Source organism: Procambarus clarkii, chromosome 3 (genome assembly GCF_040958095.1).
Source record: "Procambarus clarkii isolate CNS0578487 chromosome 3, FALCON_Pclarkii_2.0, whole genome shotgun sequence".
NCBI lineage: Eukaryota > Metazoa > Arthropoda > Malacostraca > Decapoda > Cambaridae > Procambarus > Procambarus clarkii.
In genome coordinates this window covers 25645547-25664369 of record NC_091152.1, presented here as the reverse complement: position 1 = coordinate 25664369, position 18823 = coordinate 25645547, and positions in this window count along the sequence as shown.

Here is an 18823-nt window from a genome sequence, read left to right as displayed (position 1 = left end):
TTTGGTCAATCGTGGAAAGTCTTGTCTTCTGGGGTTGGGGGGTTGGGCCTCTCGTTTGGTGTGGTCTGGTTTGTGGTTTCCGGTGGTTCAGTCCATTCGGGTTCTGGGGATTACGTGGTTCAGGTCGTATGTGCAGTCTTTGGAGTTTAATTGGGAGGCAGTTTCGTGGGGGGTGGGCGTAGCTGTGGGGATGTTGTCGCAACGGGCCCTGACTATTTACCAGCGGGCAATTGTCGTGTCTTGTAAGGTTTTGTCGCGGGTCTGGTTTGTTGCGCAGTGTTTTCCGTTGGATCGGTGGAAGGCTCGCGCTCTGGAGGGTTTGGTGTATCGTTATGTGTGGTGTGGCCAGTATCATCCGGTTCGTCGATCTACGTTATGTCTTAAGGTGTCAGAAGGTGGAATTGGTATTCCTGATGTCTATGTGAAGGCGTTGGCTTTGTTTTGGGGGTCGGTTCGGAGGAGTTTGGTGTTAGGGGGTGGGTTAAACTCCTTGGGGTTGTTTTACTGCTCTATGAGGTTTAGTTTTTTGCTTGATCTGGATCGTTGCCAGGAGGTGGCCCTGTATACGCCTCCAGTGTATTCGTGGGCGGTTTTGATCCTTTGGGCTCTTTGTCGATTTCCTGGGTTTGTCTCTTTTGGTTGTCCGGAGGTGTATGGGGCGCTTGCTTCTCGGGTGCCTCCCAGGGTCGAAAGTTTGTACCCTTGTCTCGACTGGGGGAATGTGTGGGAGGCGTTGAGTGGGCCGTGTATTGCGCCACGGACGCGTGAGTTGGTTTTTCGATATTTGCATGAGTCTTTGGCTACGATTGCGAGGCTCTTTATGTTGGGTTTGGTCGCCTCTGATAGTTGTGTTCATTGTGGGAGACGTGAGACTCAGTTGCACGTCTTTCATTTTTGTGCGCGGGTTCAGGGTTTGGTTGGGTTGTTGCGGGATGTCATTGCAGCCTTTTGTGGTCCAGGGGTGCAGGTCGACCTATTGCGGTTTTTGTTTTTTTCGTTCCCTCGGGACTCCAGGCGGGTGCGTAACACGCTCGGGGTGTTGTTAGCGGACTATATTTTTTGTTTATGGGTTGGTAGGATGGAGGGGTATGGGGTGGGGAGGATTTTGGGCTTTTTGAAAGGCCGTCTGTCTTATACTATGTGGTGGTTGCGTCGCTCCTTTCCTAGGGTTTTTGATGCTTGGTTCACGGTCGAATATGTCCGGGGTGCTGCGTTGGTGTAGGTGGTGGGTTCCTGTGGGTGTGGTTGTGTGTGTGTCTGTGCGTGTTCCTTTGGTTCGGTTCTCTCTGGTGGGTGTGGGTTTGGGGGGGTCTGTGTTTGTTTGTCTTTGGGGTTTGTGTGCTGGGGTTTGCTTAGTTACCTTGTGTGGCAGGGTTTTGTTTGTGTGTGGGTGGGTATGGGTGTGTTGTGGTGTTGCGTGACATGTCTGTCTCTCTCCTGATGTGTCCGGTGCGTGGGTGTTTTTTCTGCTTGGTGGCTGGCCGTCCTCTGTCTATAGGGGTCGGGTTTGTGTGCTGTGTGGCTGTGTTTGTCTCGTATGTGTTCCATTGTTGTGTGCTTTTTGTATGCTTGTGTTCATTGTCATTTTGTCATGCTGCCTTGTGTTATGTGCTTTTCATTATGGTTCCTGATGGCACGCCCCGTATGGGTGGCATGTGTTGTTTGTTTGTGTGTTTATACTTTTTTTACAATTTGTTCTGTTATCTGTGTCATTTTACTGTGTTATGTTCCAATGTCGGTTTGTACTGTACCGATTCCTTTATTTTTTACCATGTTATTTTACTGTGTAATGCTAATGTGTTCTGTTTCCTTTATTTTATGTACTGTGCTGTGTATTGCTTTGTTGTATTCCCTTGTTATTTTCCTGCATTTACTTACTATGTTGTATTTACAGTGTTTTATTACCATGTTTGTTATTGTGTTCTAGATTCTGTGGTGTGTTGTCTGCTGTTGTGTGGTGTGGCGCATGGTGCGTGTGTTGTCTGCTGTTGTGTGGTGTGGCGCATGGTGCGTGTGTTGTCTGCTGTTGTGTGGTGTGGCGCATGGTGCGTGTGTTGTCTGCTGTTGTGTGGTGTGGCGCATGGTGCGTGTGTTTTGCGTTTGTGTTATTTTTGTATGTGTTCTTTGTATGTGTATTCCTGTTTATACTTTACCCTTGGTGTATTGTGCTCCTTGTGCGCTTTTGTCATTACTGACGCTTTTGGCGCGCCCCGTCTGGGTAGTGCTGCTTTTGTTTTTGTTTTTGTGTGTGTGTGTGTGTGTTTTTATGTGTTTTATGTTATTCTTTGTTTTCACTTTTGTGTTGATCAGTGTTACTTGTTATCTGTGTTGTTGTTATTCTGTGCTTTCCTGTTTACATGGTTACTATACGTTGTACTTGCTCTGTTTAAAAAAAAAAAAAAAAAAAAATACCACCCAACACAATGGAGGCCCACAGAAACAGGAAGGTTCTAGAAGACGGGACACCACGCGCCAGGGACATAGTTAGAGTCCCGGTGGCATCAAGCCCCCCAACACAATGGCCGGCAGGTACCTTGTTCCACCAGACACTGAACACCTTCCCAAACCGTCCACCAGGCGGGTCAAGAACCCATCCGGCAGTTCGCGCGGCGCCCCACTCACCGTTACAACGTAAGCCGAGTTGGTAGCAATACTGGTAGCACTCGAAATTATTGACAACACTGAAGTAGACAGCTTAATTATTTCTGACTCCCTATCCTCACTACGAGCAATAAACAGTTTGTAATCAAGTAATAACGTGTTTGTCTTGGAAGCTAGACGTAGATTTATAAGAATACTTAGCAAGAGGGTAAATATAAAAACTGCTAAGGCTGCAGTAAATAAAGAGACTATTGAACGGAATCTTGAGTTATCAAATACGTCCCTTAAAAGTGTCATTAGAAGAGAACTCCTGGATGGATTTGAAGAAAGTAGAACAGTGCAAACTGGAACTAGCAGGTCCATTGTTCATCACAATGAAATGTGTGAAGTAAAACATGTGTATGGGGCAAATAACAAAGTCAGTAGACTAACAGATGTTGTCACAGCTCGTATAAGACTTGGCTACAAGTATCTCTGGCAGTTCGGCTTGTATAGGGATCTAGATAAAGTAAAGTGAAAAGTGTGTGGACAAAGACAGGGACACACACTCGAACACTATATCTTGGATTGTAGTAAAATCGAACAATTTAGAGATAAATCTAAGTTCACTCTATAATATGGCAACCTTTCTTATTACCATGTATAAAATACCTGAAGTCCTTGCTCTGTATCTATATTTCGCTTCCAGTAGATAAATGACATATGAGATTCAGAAACAAGTAGTGTATTGTGAGGACCAATAATAAACAGAAGCTCCCCTATGACTCTGTAATATCTCCATTGGTCAAACTATTATGAATTAGCGATAAGACTTACCATTAATGTATAATGATTTACTATAAATATATAGCTCTTGAAATAGCACTTTCTCTGTAAGTAGCTGACATTGTAACTATAAGGTGTGAAGGATAGATGAAATTGTTTATGTAATAATCTAAGATGAGGTCTAATAAAGACCTTTTGTGCCCTCTGTAATGCTTTTTGCGCTTATGCTAACAGGATGAGTATGGGGTGCACAATAAACTAGCTGCCTCAGGCGGCAACAATAAAAAAATCAACATCACCGTCACTTGGTCTGTCACACTCAGGCCAACCACCTGAACGGTGCCAGACCCATCAGGCACAGGCGACGAACGCCCCCTCACACCGCAGGCATACCCAAGCCCCCCCCCCCTTGGCACACATACCCAAGCCCCCCCTGGCACACATACCCAAACCCCCCCTGGCACACATACCCAAGCCCCTGGCACACATACCCAAGCCCCCCCCCCCTGGCACACATACCCAAGCCACTGGAACACATACCCAAGCCCCAGGCACACATACTCAAGCCACTGGAACACATACCCAAGCCCCAGGCACACATACCCAAGCCCTCCCTGGCATACACACCCAAGCCTAAGCCAAGTCAGGAGGCCTGGTCGACGACCGAGCCGCGGGGACGCTAAGCCCTGGAAGCACCTCAAGGTAGGCACCTCAATGTAACCCCCAGGCACACATTCCCAAGCCCCCCACCCCTTTGGCACAGATACCCAAGCCCCTCTCTGGCACACATACCCAAGCCTCCCCTGGCACACATACCCAAGACCCCCTGGCACTCATACCCAAGCACCCTCTGACACACATACCCAAGCCCGCTCTGACACACATACTTAAGCCTCCCCCCCCAGACTCTCATACCCAAGCCCCCCCCCCCCTGGCACACATACCCAAGCCACTGGAACACATACCCAAGCCCCAGGCACACATACTCAAGCCACTGGAACACATACCCAAGCCCTCCCCTGGCACACATACCCTAGCCCTCCCCTACCACACATTCCCAAGCCCTCCCCTACCGCACATACCCAAGCCCTTCCCTGGCACACATACCCAAGCCCCCCCTGGCACACATACCCAAGCCCCCCCTGGCACACATACCCAAGCCCTCCCCTGGCACACATACCCAAGCCCTCCCCTGGCACACATACCCAAGCCCCCCCTGGCACACATACCCAAGCCCTCCCCTGGCACACATACCCAAGCCCTCCCCTGGCACACATACCCAAGCCCCCCCCTGGCACACATACCCAAGCCTCCCTGGCACACATACCCAAGCCCCCCCCTGGCACACATACCCAAGCCCCCCCCTGGCACACATACCCAAGCCCCCCTGGCACACATACCCAAGCCCCCCCTGGCACACATACCCAAGCCCTCCCCTGGCACACATACCCAAGCCTAATTTTGTAAAATGGAGTCTGGGGTATGGGACGCACATAGGATGCTCGTGGTCGGTATTCTCCCAGGCTCTCTCGCTACGCTCCCAGGCTCTTTCACTACACTCCCAGGCTCTTTCACTACACTCCCAGGCTCTTTCACTACACTCCCAGGCTCTCTCGCTACGCTCCCAGGCTCTTTCACTACACTCCCAGGCTCTTTCACTACACTCCCAGGCTCTTTCACTACACTCCCAGGCTCTCTTGCTACACTCCCAGGCTCTCTCGCTACACTCCCAGGCTCTCTCGCTACACTCCCAGGCTCTCTCGCTACACTCCCAGGCTCTCTTGCTACACTGCCAGGCTCTCTCGCTACACTCCCAGGCTCTCTTGCTACACTCCCAGGCTCTCTCGCTACACTCCCAGGCTCTCTTGCTACACTCCCAGGCTCTCTCGCTACGTTCCAGTGTTATCTTGCTACACTCCCAGGCTCTCTCACTACACTCCCAGGCTCTCTCGCTACACTCCCAGGCTCTCTCGCTACACTCCCAGGCTCTCTTGCTACACTCCCAGGCTCTCTCACTACACTCCCAGGCTCTCTCGCTACACTCCCAGGCTCTCTCGCTACACTCCCAGGCTCTCTTGCTACACTCCCAGGCTCTCTCACTACACTCCCAGGCTCTCTCGCTACACTCCCAGGCTCTCTCGCTACACTCCCAGGCTCTCTCGCTACACTCCCAGGCTCTCTTGCTACACTCCCAGGCTCTCTCACTACACTCCCAGGCTCTCTCGCTACACTCCCAGGCTCTCTCGCTACACTCCCAGGCTCTCTTGCTACACTCCCAGGCTCTCTCGCTACACTCCCAGGCTCTCTCACTACACTCCCAGGCTCTCTCGCTACACTCCCATGTTCTCTCGCTACGTTCCAGTGTTATCTTGCTACACTCCCAAGCTCAGGAGGAAACTGTTTCCTCCTCAGGAGGAGGAGGAAACAGCTGGAAGCCAACGACAGCCCCTGTGAACAATGTGTGGGAGAAAGGAACGGAGATAATTAAGGCGAGCCTAGGGAAAGTAGGTAAGGCCGCTAAAAAAAAATAAACCTTGTGAGGGCAAGATTCAGGACAATATAATGAACTCGGAGGTTGGTACTCAAATATTGGAATATCTAAAAACAAAAAAGTAGATCAGAGGATTGAGGCATTAGAAAATTTTGCTATGGAGGGGTAGACGGGGTGAAGATGGTGGTGAAACAGCACGTGAAATAGAAAGTGAAACAGGACGTGAAATGGAAAATGAAACAGGACGTGAAATAGAAAGTGAAACGTGCGTAGAAGAAAGTAAGAAAGAACATGACGTATTGATGATAGAGAATAGTCAGGAAAATGAACTTTCTAGTAGTGTTAGCGGTGTTCAAGCTTCTGTAGTGACAAAAGTCGAAACAAAGGTTAAAGTAAAACGGTAGACAGAATAAAAAGAAAATGAATAATATTACCTTTGATGTTAGTAGCTGTTAAGCAAGTGAAGAGAAAGGAAAAATGTTAGTGTTGGGAGAGAGTGTCGAAGAAACTCTCGTATCTCATGGAATGTGACGGACAGGCCAATGGTAGTTTTATTATTAATCATGGATGAAAGTAGAGTGAGGATATTATCTTGGAACGTTATTGGGTTAAAAACTAGTGCGGTGGATGTACTCTATTATACTCTTAGAGAGTACTATATTAACCTGAAATGTTAAATGGGATTCTTGTATTTGAACTCTCTGAATTTGTGCGCCCCTTGAGGGACTTGAAATAGAGGAGGGGGGGGGGGGTAGAAATAGCCTAAGCTACTCTATCCCTTTAGAGATGTATCTTTTTTCTTTTCTCAAAAAACATACTTGAACCAAGCTCTCCGGCTACGCTCCCAAGCTCTCTCGCTACGCTCCCATGTTCTCACGCTACGCACTAAAGCCCTTTCCCTTTGTCCCCAGGCTCTCTCGCTACGTCCCCAGGCTCTCTCGCTACGTCCCCAGGCTCTCTCGCTACGTCCCCAGGCTCTCTCGCTACGCTTCCATGTTCTCTTGCTACATTCCCAGACTCTCTTGTTATGATGCCAGGTTTTCTAGCTATACGTCGAAAATAACCAATATAATTTAGTTTACTATAAAAAGTCCTTTTGCTTTCAATAATTTTTACTCTTTGAAAACAAATAATTTTTCAAAGTAATTATATAAAATTATACGGTGTTAAAGTTAAGTATGATAAAAGTAAAAAATATAATATATAATCACAACAGTAATGGCAAACATTTTATTGTTTACTAAAAAGTCTATAATAATCTTACAAACATTTGTTGTGAATTTTTATAATAACATTTATTTCATTTAATATTGAGTTCCGCGATGAGACTTCAGCTCTATTTTTCTTGCAAAAATGTTTTAAAACAATATTTATAGATTATAATACTGATGATCTAGAAGTCAAGGTTACAAGGCTATCGTCGTCTAATCACCTCGTCTTCTTGCGAAGAATGTCGCTTTTCGCACGTATCAATTACCTTAGGACGGAAATTGTCGTGCCTGAAAATGGAAGCGGCTCGCGAATGTGAAGAACTGTCCCGTTTTCTGTCATGGGTCCTCTGGTAGGTTAGGATAGGACACCAATTTCACCGTTTCACGACGCTGGGAAGCCTTAGGAGGACGGGCTGCTGCAACACCTCCAGCGGGACGTAAATTTTCCTCTTTTTTTTAGGGGGGGGGGGTGAGAGGGGAGGTTTGTTTAAAAGTAAATTACCTCATGTATATTAAAACAGCTCTGGCGACTGAAGGCTTACAATAACCACCCTGGAAACACAAACCGAAACTGTCTCTATTTTCCGCTTGTTACAACTTGTAATAAAGTTGTTACAACTTGGCTTAACGTGTTTATGACGTATTAGAACGTTGTTACAACTTGCTATATTGGTTGTTATAACTGGTTAGGTGTTAAAACTTGTTCGAACGTTGTACCAACGTCGTAGTTTCGGTGTGTGTTTGGCGGGCATTGACGCAGTTGGCGTTGGCAACACTACGCGGGGGGGGGGGGGGGGGGGACTCTCAAAACACAAACACTCGCAGATACAAGAAAAATTTTCAATTAAATTGCTCTCAAATTCCTCATTTAATTCTGAAACATCTGCAAATTCCACCCTTACTGAGGTAACATGGGACCTGCTCCCAGAATGTCGGGGAACTCTCTCACTCCCATGTTCTCGCGCTACGCTCCCAGGTGAACAGCATGGGTGCCGTAAGCACAATCAGAGAACACTGTATAAACATCAGAGGTCCACGGTTGTTCAACATCCTCCCACCGAGTATAAAAAATATTGCCGGAACAACCGTGAACATCTTGAAGAGAAAACATGGTTGTTTTCTTCAAGAAATGCCGGATCAACCGGGTTGTGGTGGATATGTGGGCCTGTGGGCCGCTCCAAGCAACAGCCTGGAGGATCAAGCTCTCACAAGTCAAGCCTGGCCTCGGGCCGGGCTTGGGCAGTTGAAGAATTCCCACAATCCCATCAAGCAGGTATCAGGCAGATTCTTTTGCTATGCTCCCAGACTCTCTCGTTCCGCTCCCATGTTCTCTCGTTATGCTCCCAGGTCTCTCGCAACACTCTCATGTTCTCTCGTTATGCTCCCATGTTCTCTCGCTACTCTCCCATGTTCTCTCAGTACGCTCCCAGGCTCTCTCCTTATGTGTCGTAAATAATCAATATAATTTAGTTTACTATAAAAAGTCAATTTTCTTTCTATATTTTTCCGTTTTTAATACAAATATTTTTTCAAGCTAACTATATATATAATTGTATGCTACTAAAGTTAAATAAATCATCAATAAAAAAGTTATTAAATAACCATTTAAGATATTTGCAAACACTTTATTGGTTAATTAGAAACCTACAAATAATAATACAAACGTTCTTGGTCAATATTTATGATAAAATTTATCTCACTAAATTTTGAGTGCCGCATTATAATTAAATCTTTTTGGGACGATTTTAAAATTTTTTGAAACCATATAAACGAAATATTACTTAAGATCTTTAAGACTAAGTTAAAAGGCAATCGTCGTCTAATTGAAATTGAAATTGAAATAAGTTTATTGAGGTAAAATACACACAAAGGGATGAGGTAGCTCAAGCTATTCTCACCCCGTTCAGTACATCGCGTTAATACATACATACACTCATCACAAACAATAAACATATTCGTCGTCTAATCGTCTTGTCTTTCTATCGAAGACTCGCTTTTCACTCGTATGAATTACCTTTGGCCGGAAATTGTCGTACTTGAAAATGGAAGCGGCTCGTGAAAATGAAGAACTGTCCCGTTTTCTGTTATAGGTTCTCTGGTAGGTTAGGATAGGACACTAATTTTACCGTTTTCAAGACGTTGGAAAGCCTTAGGAGTACGGGCTGCTGCAACACCTCCAGCAGGACCTTATTTTGGCCGCCTTTTCTTTGGGGGGAGGGGTGAGAGGAGGCTTGTCTAAAAGGAAATTACCTTACGTATATTAAAACAGCTCTGGGAACTAAAGGCTTACAATAACCATTGAAGTAGTTGCAACGCTACACGCGGGGGGGGGGGGGGTGGACATTCAAAACACAAACACTCGCTGATACAAGAACAATTTTCAATTATATTACTCTCAAATTCCCAAATTAATTTCGAAACATCTTCAAATTCTATCCTTACTGAGGTAACATGGGACCTGCTCCCAGAATGTTGGGGAACATTTTCACTCCCATGTTCTCACGCTACGCTCCTAGGTGAACAGCATGGATGCCATAAGCACAGAGAACATCAGAGCTCCACGGTTGTTCAACATCCTCCCAGCAAGTATAAGAAATGTTGCAGGAACAACCGTGGACATCTGCAGGAGAAAACTAGATACTTTTCTTCAGGAAGTGCCGGACCAACCGGGCTGTGGTGGATATGTGGGCCTGCGGGTCGCTCAAAGCAACAGCCTGTTGGACGAAGCTCTCCCATGTCAAGCCTGGCCTCGGGCCGGGCTTGGGTAATTGAAGAATTCCCAAAACCCCAATAAGCAGATTCTTTTGCTACACTTCCATGTTCTTTCGCTTCGCTCCCATGTTCTCTCCTTTCGCTCCCAGGTTCTCTTGCTACGCTCACAGGCTCTCTCACTTTGCTCCCAGCCTCCCTCGCTAGGCTGGTTGATACCTGGTTGATACCTCGTTGATACCTGGTTGATGAGGTTCTGGGAGTTCTTCTACTCCCTAAGCCCGGCCCGAGGCCAGGCTTGACTTGTGAGAGTTTGGTCCACCAGGCTGTTGCTTGGAGCGGCCCGCAGGCCCACATACCCACCACAGCCCGGTTGGTCCGGCACTCCTTGGAGGAATAAATCTAGTTTCCTCTTGAAGATGTCCACGGTTGTTCCGGCAATATTTCTTATGCTTGCTGGGAGGACGTTGAACAACCGCGGACCTCTGATGTTTATACAGTGTTCTCTGATTGTGCCTATGGCACCTCTGCTCTTCACTGGTTCTATTCTACATTTTCTTCCATGTCGTTCACTCCAGTACGTTGTTATTTTACTGTGTAGATTTGGTACTTGGCCCTCCAGTATCTTCCAGGTGTATATTATTTGATATCTCTCTCGTCTTCTTTCTAGTGAGTACATTTGGAGGGCTTTGAGACGATCCCAATAATTTAGGTGCTTTATTGCGTCTATGCGTGCCGTATATGTTCTCTGTATTCCCTCTATTTCAGCAATCTCTCCTGCTCTGAAGGGGGAAGTGAGTACTGAGCAGTACTCAAGACGGGACAACACAAGTGACTTGAAGAGTACAACCATTGTGATGGGATCCCTGGATTTCCCTGGATTTGAAAGTTCTCGTAATCCATCCTATCATTTTTCTGGCTGTCGCAATATTTGCTTGGTTATGCTCCTTAAACGTTAGGTCGTCAGACATTATTATTCCCAAATCCTTTACATGCTGTTTTCCTACTATGGGTACATTTGATTGTGTTTTGTACTCTGTATTATGTTTAAGGTCCTCATTTTTACCGTACCTGAGTACCTGGAATTTATCACTGTTAAACATCATGTTATTTTCTGATGCCCAGTCGAAAACTTTATTAATATCAGCTTGAAGTTTTTCAATGTCCTCAGCCGAGGTAATTTTCATACTGATTTTTGTGTCATCTGCAAAGGATGATACGAGGCTGTGACTTGTATTTTTGTCTATATCTGATATGAGAATAAGGAAAAGCAGCGGTGCAAGGACTGTACCCTGAGGTACAGAGCTTTTCACTGCACTTGGACTAGATTTTATATGGTTGACAGTTACTCGCTGAGTCCTGTTTGACAGAAAACTGAGTATCCAGCGTCCTACTTTACCGGTTATTCCCATTGACTTCATTTTGTGTGCTATCACGCCATGGTCACATTTATCGAAAGCCTTTGCGAAGTCCGTGTATATCACATCAGCATTCTGTTTCTCTTCTAATTCCTCAGTGACTTTGTCGTAGTGCTCAAGTAGCTGTGAGAGGCACGATCTTCCCGCTTGAAATCCATGTTGGCCTGGGTTGTGAAGGCCATTGGTCTCCATGAAATTGGTGACCTGACTCCTAATCACTCTCTCAAATACTTTTATGATGTGCGATGTTAGTGCAATTGGTCTATAATTTTTTGCCAAAGGCTCCCATGTTCTTTTGCTACACTCCCAGGCTCTCTCGCTATTTTTCCATGTTCTCTTGCTATGCTCCCAGGCTCTCTCGCTACACTCTCATGTTCTCTTGCTATGCTTCCACGCTCTATGGCTACGCTCCTAGGCTCCCTTGCTAAGCTCCCATGCTCTCTAGCTATGCTTCCACGCTCTATGGCTACGCTCCTAGGCTCCCTTGCTACGCTCCCATGTTCTCGTGCTATGCTACCAGGCTCTCTATTTATGCTCCCATGTTTTCTAGCTATGCGTCGTAAATAACCAATATAATTTAGTTTACTATAAAAAGTAAATTTTTTCTATATTTTTCCTTTTTAAATGTGAATATTGTTTCAAGCTAATTATATATAATTACAGGCTATTAAAGTTAAATAAAATTAAAAAAAAAAGTAATATATAACCATATAAGATATTTGCAAACAATTTATTGTTTTCTAAAATGTTTACAAATAATGATACAAACATTTTTTGTCAATTTTTATGAGAAACCTTATTATTTTAAAGCTTGAGTGCCGTGTGGTGGAGTCATATGAATTCATCTAATTCAAATTTTTTGATACAATAAATATAGTTTATATTATCGAAGATCTTTAAGACAAACTTAAAAGACATTCGTCGTCAAATCACCTTGACTTCTTCCGAAGAATGTCGCTTTTTCGCTTGTATGATTTACATTAAGCCGGAAATTGTCGTACATGAAAATGGAAGCGGCTCGCGAAAGTGACGTACTGCCCCGTTTTCTGTTATGGGTCCTCTGCTAGGTTAGGCGAGGACACTAATTTCACCGTTTTCTTGCCGTTGGGAAGCCTTAGAAGGACGGGCTGCTGCAACACCTCAATTAGCAGTTATTCAATATTCAGTTACTCAATCAACACAGTTATTAACTTTTAATTTTAACATCGTAAAACATGTTTGATTTAGGTTAAATCTTTGGGACTTTAGTCCGTAATTTGTTAAGTGTTAGAAATTGGTCATGTGCGTATTTTTATATTTTTTGTTTACACTAGAGTTCTTACATTATTGTAGCATTTTGATTATAATGAAGTAAACAAAATATATAGCGATAGAGATTGTCTGTTAAGTTGTCTCTATGAGGCTGGAGGCCAGATAATTAGTGCTACCCTAACCCAATTTTGCAAAATGGTTGGTCTGGGGTATGGGACGCACATAGGCTGCTCGTGGTCGGTCCTATTATTCAAGAGAAGGTCGAGCCCAACTGTGACACAACCACCACCACCACAACATTGGTGAAAGGTTGCCGGCCGAGTTCCTTCATTTTTCTCTCGAAAACGATGACCGTGAATTCTCTATGACCTATTCTGAGAGTCACGGAGGGGAGAGAAAGAATAAATCCACAAGGGCCGTGATGAGGGTTCGAACCTACGTCCGGGTTAGTTAATTATCTGGAAAGTTAAAGGGTAAGAGAGACGGGGATAGAGGCTACTCTTGGATAGGAAAATAGATGAGACAGACCTTCCCCCTCTATCCCCCACCCACCCCAGTAATAATATAAGGCGACATTCAATTTAAGCAACAGCCTATAACCGGCCAAATTAAACTGCCTTTATTATAGTTCCATTACATTTGCATATATACTCAGTATGAAATTTTGTCACACAGACTTCCCTCAGCAACGTCTTAAATTAAGCAACAAGTCTCTTTAATCAGTTAAGCCAAAGGAACATATGCAAACTCAGCACGCGGTGTTGTCATAAAGTTATGGTCTATAAGGCCTGTTTATACCAGTTACCCCTCCTCGACTCACCATTCATCCCTCAGCGTCCTAAATACACATGCCTATGGTGCATGTGTATGTATGCCTATATATACACATACACATGCCTATGGTGTATTTTAGCGTTCATCTGCCCTTACAAGGACCTATTGTTGACAAACGTCAACAATAGTTGATTGACAGTTGAGAGGCGGGCTTAAAGAGCAACGCTCAACCCCGAAAGCACAACAACTACGCGAATACATCTTTCCTCAACCGCCAAAGATTGAGGAAAGGTGCACAGGTTCGTAAGTGCTTGCATAACTACTTCGTGAATCTGGCCCCTGGATTCACGAAGCAGTTACGTAAGCACTTACGAACCTGTACATCTTTTGTACAATCACTGGCGGGTTTGTTTACATATATTTAACAGTGTACAATGAGCTCCGAGGCGTCAGGACGCTGTTTATAACTATAACAACATTTGCTTGGGAAGTTCCGACGCTCGTCAGCTGTTTAATGTCAACAAAGCCGCCATAGATTGAGAAAGATGTATATAGAGTCGTAGGTAGTTGCGTAACTGCTTGTTCAATTCTGGCCCTTTAAGGAAGTTTGACTGGTCCTTGAGGCTATTAATAATATATTTCAACAAATGCATAATATCAGATTACAGTGTTGCTCGTGTAGTAGGTACAGTATTTATGTATTTAAAAAACGTACTAGTTATTCTCAGGGTCGCTAGTTAAGGAAACCTGGCAATATCGATAACGCGTCATTTACACAGGTGCCGTCGCTTCCGAGGAGGAAGGTCGAGACAGTTAGCGGCGTCATTCACCACCTAGTCCAGTAGTTAACAAGCGTCGTGTCATGTGCTCCAGAAGCTCCTGACGTGATCCAAGGTGTAATAGGGCATGAACCCGAGCAAGGAGGTACAAATAGCTCTCATTTGTTGGTTGTAGCGGCACCGCCGCTGAGGGAGCACGCCAAGCCAGCGTTCGTCAGTCAGTAATCCAGTTTGGGCCCCGGCGTTCGTGTAGTGGATCCGGCTTGAAAAGCAGCTAAGTTGATTATTATTATATTTAGTAATTTAATTACTATCTTAATATAATTATTGTTTAAAATAGTTTTATAATTTTTGTGCAATGAAATCGCGTCCACGTGATGAGGAAATGAGTGGAAACTATATGATGAGGATGAGTTCCCAGTGTGTACAGGGTCGAAGCCTCATCTGGGCTTCTATACTGATTTTCTCATTATGATTAAAATTGTAATTCCAGTTACATTTGTCTCATTGTTATTATTATTAATATGAAAGACCGACCGATTCAGTTTTTGGAGAGGTATTGGTGATGACAGGATGGGGGGGGGGGAACCTGTCGGTGCCTGGTCTAATCTCGTTCTGTCTGGCTATTTCTAAATTTCTGTCACCCGTTGTTTTGACGGCTTGCTGACGAGCATTTTAAGTCCTGTCAACTGCCTGTTACATGACCTGTCAACCGCCTGTTACATGACCTGTCAACTGCCTGTTACATGACCTGTGTGCTCAAACAGGGTGGTTGATCCACGCCAACTTTCCCCCCCCCCTGTGTCCTCTGGTGACAAAGAGTCTCTTTCTTTTAAAAGTCAACTTCTTGTGCTTAGTCCTCTTGCCCCAATACGTCACATTCATGACGGAGTCGACCAATCCGTTAATAAATGGGACGTGTTCTTACAAATTAAAGCGCCATAATACTGACGTTTTGATATGCATAAACCACGATGGGGTTGGGGGGGTTGGTTGGGTTCGTTCGCTTCTGGTTAGGATAAGAGTTGCGTTTTTTTCGAAGTGGAAAATTGAGAAAAAGGTTTCGATGTATAGGCTTCATTGAATCTATAATTCAGTGATTGGTAGTAGATTGGTTGTGATTGGTAGTTCGGGTACGAGGTTTGGGTGGTTATAGGTGGTCATAGGCATTGGTTATAGGCGGCTTGGGGTCGTATCTCAATGCAACTTGCATAAAATGGTAAATAAAAATAAAAAAAATCTAATCTCGCCAAGGTCTATCCAGGGTATTATTTCCTGCAAGCTCCCAGGCTCTCTCGCTACACTCCCAGGCTCTCTCGCTACACTCCCAGGCTCTCTCGCTACACTCCCAGGCTCTCTCGCTACACTCCCAGGCTCTCTCGCTACACTCCCAGGCTCTCTCGCTACACTCCCAGGCTCTCTCGCTACACTCCCAGGCTCTCTCGCTACACTCCCAGGCTCTCTCGCTACACTCCCAGGCTCTCTCGCTACACTCCCAGGCTCTCTCGCTACACTCCCAGGCTCTCTCGCTGCACTCCCAGGCTCTCTCGCTACACTCCCAGGCTCTCTCGCTACACTCCCAGGCTCTCTCGCTACACTCCCAGGCTCTCTCGCTACACTCCCAGGCTCTCTCGCTACACTCCCAGGCTCTCTCGCTACACTCCCAGGCTCTCTCGCTACACTCCCAGGCTCTCTCGCTACACTCCCAGGCTCTCTCGCTACACTCCCAGGCTCTCTCGCTACACTACCAGGCTCTCTCGCTACACTCCCAGGCTCTCTCGCTACACTCCCAGGCTCTCTCGCTACACTCCCAGGCTCTCTCGCTACACTCCCAGGCTCTCTCGCTACACTCCCAGGCTCTCTCGCTACACTCCCAGGCTCTCTCGCTACACTCCCAGGCTCTCTCGCTACACTCCCAGGCTCTCTCGCTGCACTCCCAGGCTCTCTCGCTACACTCCCAGGCTCTCTCGCTACACTCCCAGGCTCTCTCGCTACACTCCCAGGCTCTCTCGCTACACTCCCAGGCTCTCTCGCTACACTCCCAGGCTCTCTCGCTACACTCCCAGGCTCTCTCGCTACACTCCCAGGCTCTCTCGCTACACTCCCAGGCTCTCTCGCTGCACTCCCAGGCTCTCTCGCTACACTCCCAGGCTCTCTCGCTACACTCCCAGGCTCTCTCGCTACACTCCCAGGCTCTCTCGCTACACTCCCAGGCTCTCTCGCTACACTCCCAGGCTCTCTCGCTACACTCCCAGGCTCTCTCGCTGCACTCCCAGGCTCTCTCGCTACACTCCCAGGCTCTCTCGCTACACTCCCAGGCTCTCTCGCTACACTCCCAGGCTCTCTCGCTACACTCCCAGGCTCTCTCGCTACACTCCCAGGCTCTCTCGCTACACTCCCAGGCTCTCTCGCTACACTCCCAGGCTCTCTCGCTACACTCCCAGGCTCTCTCGCTACACTCCCAGGCTCTCTCGCTAACACTCCCAGGCTCTCTCGCTACACTCCCAGGCTCTCTCGCTACACTCCCAGGCTCTCTCGCTACACTCCCAGGCTCTCTCGCTACACTCCCAGGCTCTCTCGCTACACTCCCAGGCTCTCTCGCTACACTCCCAGGCTCTCTCGCTACACTCCCAGGCTCTCTCGCTACACTCCCAGGCTCTCTCGCTACACTCCCAGGCTCTCTCGCTACACTCCCAGGCTCTCTCGCTACACTCCCAGGCGCTCTCGCTACACTCCCAGGCTCTCTCGCTACACTCCCAGGCTCTCTCGCTACACTCCCAGGCTCTCTCGCTACACTCCCAGGCTCTCTCGCTACACTCCCAGGCTCTCTCGCTACACTCCCAGGCTCTCTCGCTACACTCCCAGGCTCTCTCGCTACACTCCCAGGCTCTCTCGCTACACTCCCAGGCTCTCTCGCTACACTCCCAGGCTCTCTGGCTACACTCCCAGGCTCTCTCGCTACACTCCCAGGCTCTCTCGCTACACTCCCAGGCTCTCTCGCTACACTCCCAGGCTCTCTCGCTACACTCCCAGGCTCTCTCGCTACACTCCCAGGCTCTCTGGCTACACTCCCAGGCTCTCTCGCTACACTCCCAGGCTCTCTGGCTACACTCCCAGGCTCTCTACGCTACACTCCCAGGCTCTCTGGCTACACTCCCAGGCTCTCTCGCTACACTCCCAGGCTCTCTGGCTACACTCCCAGGCTCTCTCGGCTACACTCCCAGGCTCTCTCGCTACACTCCCAGGCTCTCTCGCTACACTCCCAGGCTCTCTCGCTACACTCCCAGGCTCTCTCGCTACACTCCCAGGCTCTCTCGCTACACTCCCAGGCTCTCTCGCTACACTCCCAGGCTCTCTCGCTACACTCCCAGGCTCTCTCGCTACACTCCCAGGCTCTCTCGCTACACTCCCAGGCTCTCTCGCTACACTCCCAGGCTCTCTCGCTACACTCCCAGGCTCTCTCGCTACACTCCCAGGCTCTCTCGCTACACTCCCAGGCTCTCTCGCTACACTCCCAGGCTCTCTCGCTACACTCCCAGGCTCTCTCGCTACACTCCCAGGCTCTCTCGCTACACTCCCAGGCTCTCTCGCTACACTCCCAGGCTCTCTCAGCTACACTCCCAGGCTCTCTCGCTACACTCCCAGGCTCTCTCGCTACACTCCCAGGCTCTCTCGCTACACTCCCAGGCTCTCTCGCTACACTCCCAGGCTCTCTCGCTACACTCCCAGGCTCTCTCGCTACACTCCCAGGCTCTCTCGCTACACTCCCAGGCTCTCTCGCTACACTCCCAGGCTCTCTCGCTACACTCCCAGGCTCTCTCGCTACACTCCCAGGCTCTCTCGCTACACTCCCAGGCTCTCTCGCTACACTCCCAGGCTCTCTCGCTACACTCCCAGGCTCTCTCGCTACACTCCCAGGCTCTCTCGCTACACTCCCAGGCTCTCTCGCTACACTCCCAGGCTCTCTCGCTACACTCCCAGGCTCTCTCGCTACACTCCCAGGCTCTCTCGCTACACTCCCAGGCTCTCTCGCTACACTCCCAGGCTCTCTCGCTACACTCCCAGGCTCTCTCGCTACACTCCCAGGCTCTCTCGCTACACTCCCAGGCTCTCTCGCTACACTCCCAGGCTCTCTCGCTACACTCCCAGGCTCTCTCGCTACACTCCCAGGCTCTCTCGCTACACTCCCAGGCTCTCTCGCTACACTCCCAGGCTCTCTCGCTACACTCCCAGGCTCTCTCGCTACACTCCCAGGCTCTCTCGCTACACTCCCAGGCTCTCTCGCTACACTCCCAGGCTCTCTCGCTACACTCCCAGGCTCTCTCGCTACACTCCCAGGCTCTCTCGCTACACTCCCAGGCTCTCTCGCTACACTCCCAGGCTCTCTCGCTACACTCCCAGGCTCTCTCGCTACACTCCCAGGCTCTCTCGCTACACTCCCAGGCTCTCTCGCTACACTCCCAGGCTCTCTCGCTACACTCCCAGGCTCTCTCGCTACACTCCCAGGCTCTCTCGCTACACTCCCAGGCTCTCTCGCTACACTCCCAGGCTCTCTCGCTACACTCCCAGGCTCTCTCGCTACACTCCCAGGCTCTCTCGCTACACTCCCAGGCTCTCTCGCTACACTCCCAGGCTCTCTCGCTACACTCCCAGGCTCTCTCGCTACACTCCCAGGCTCTCTCGCTACACTCCCAGGCTCTCTCGCTACACTCCCAGGCTCTCTCGCTACACTCCCAGGCTCTCTCGCTACACTCCCAGGCTCTCTCGCTACACTCCCAGGCTCTCTCGCTACACTCCCAGGCTCTCTCGCTACACTCCCAGGCT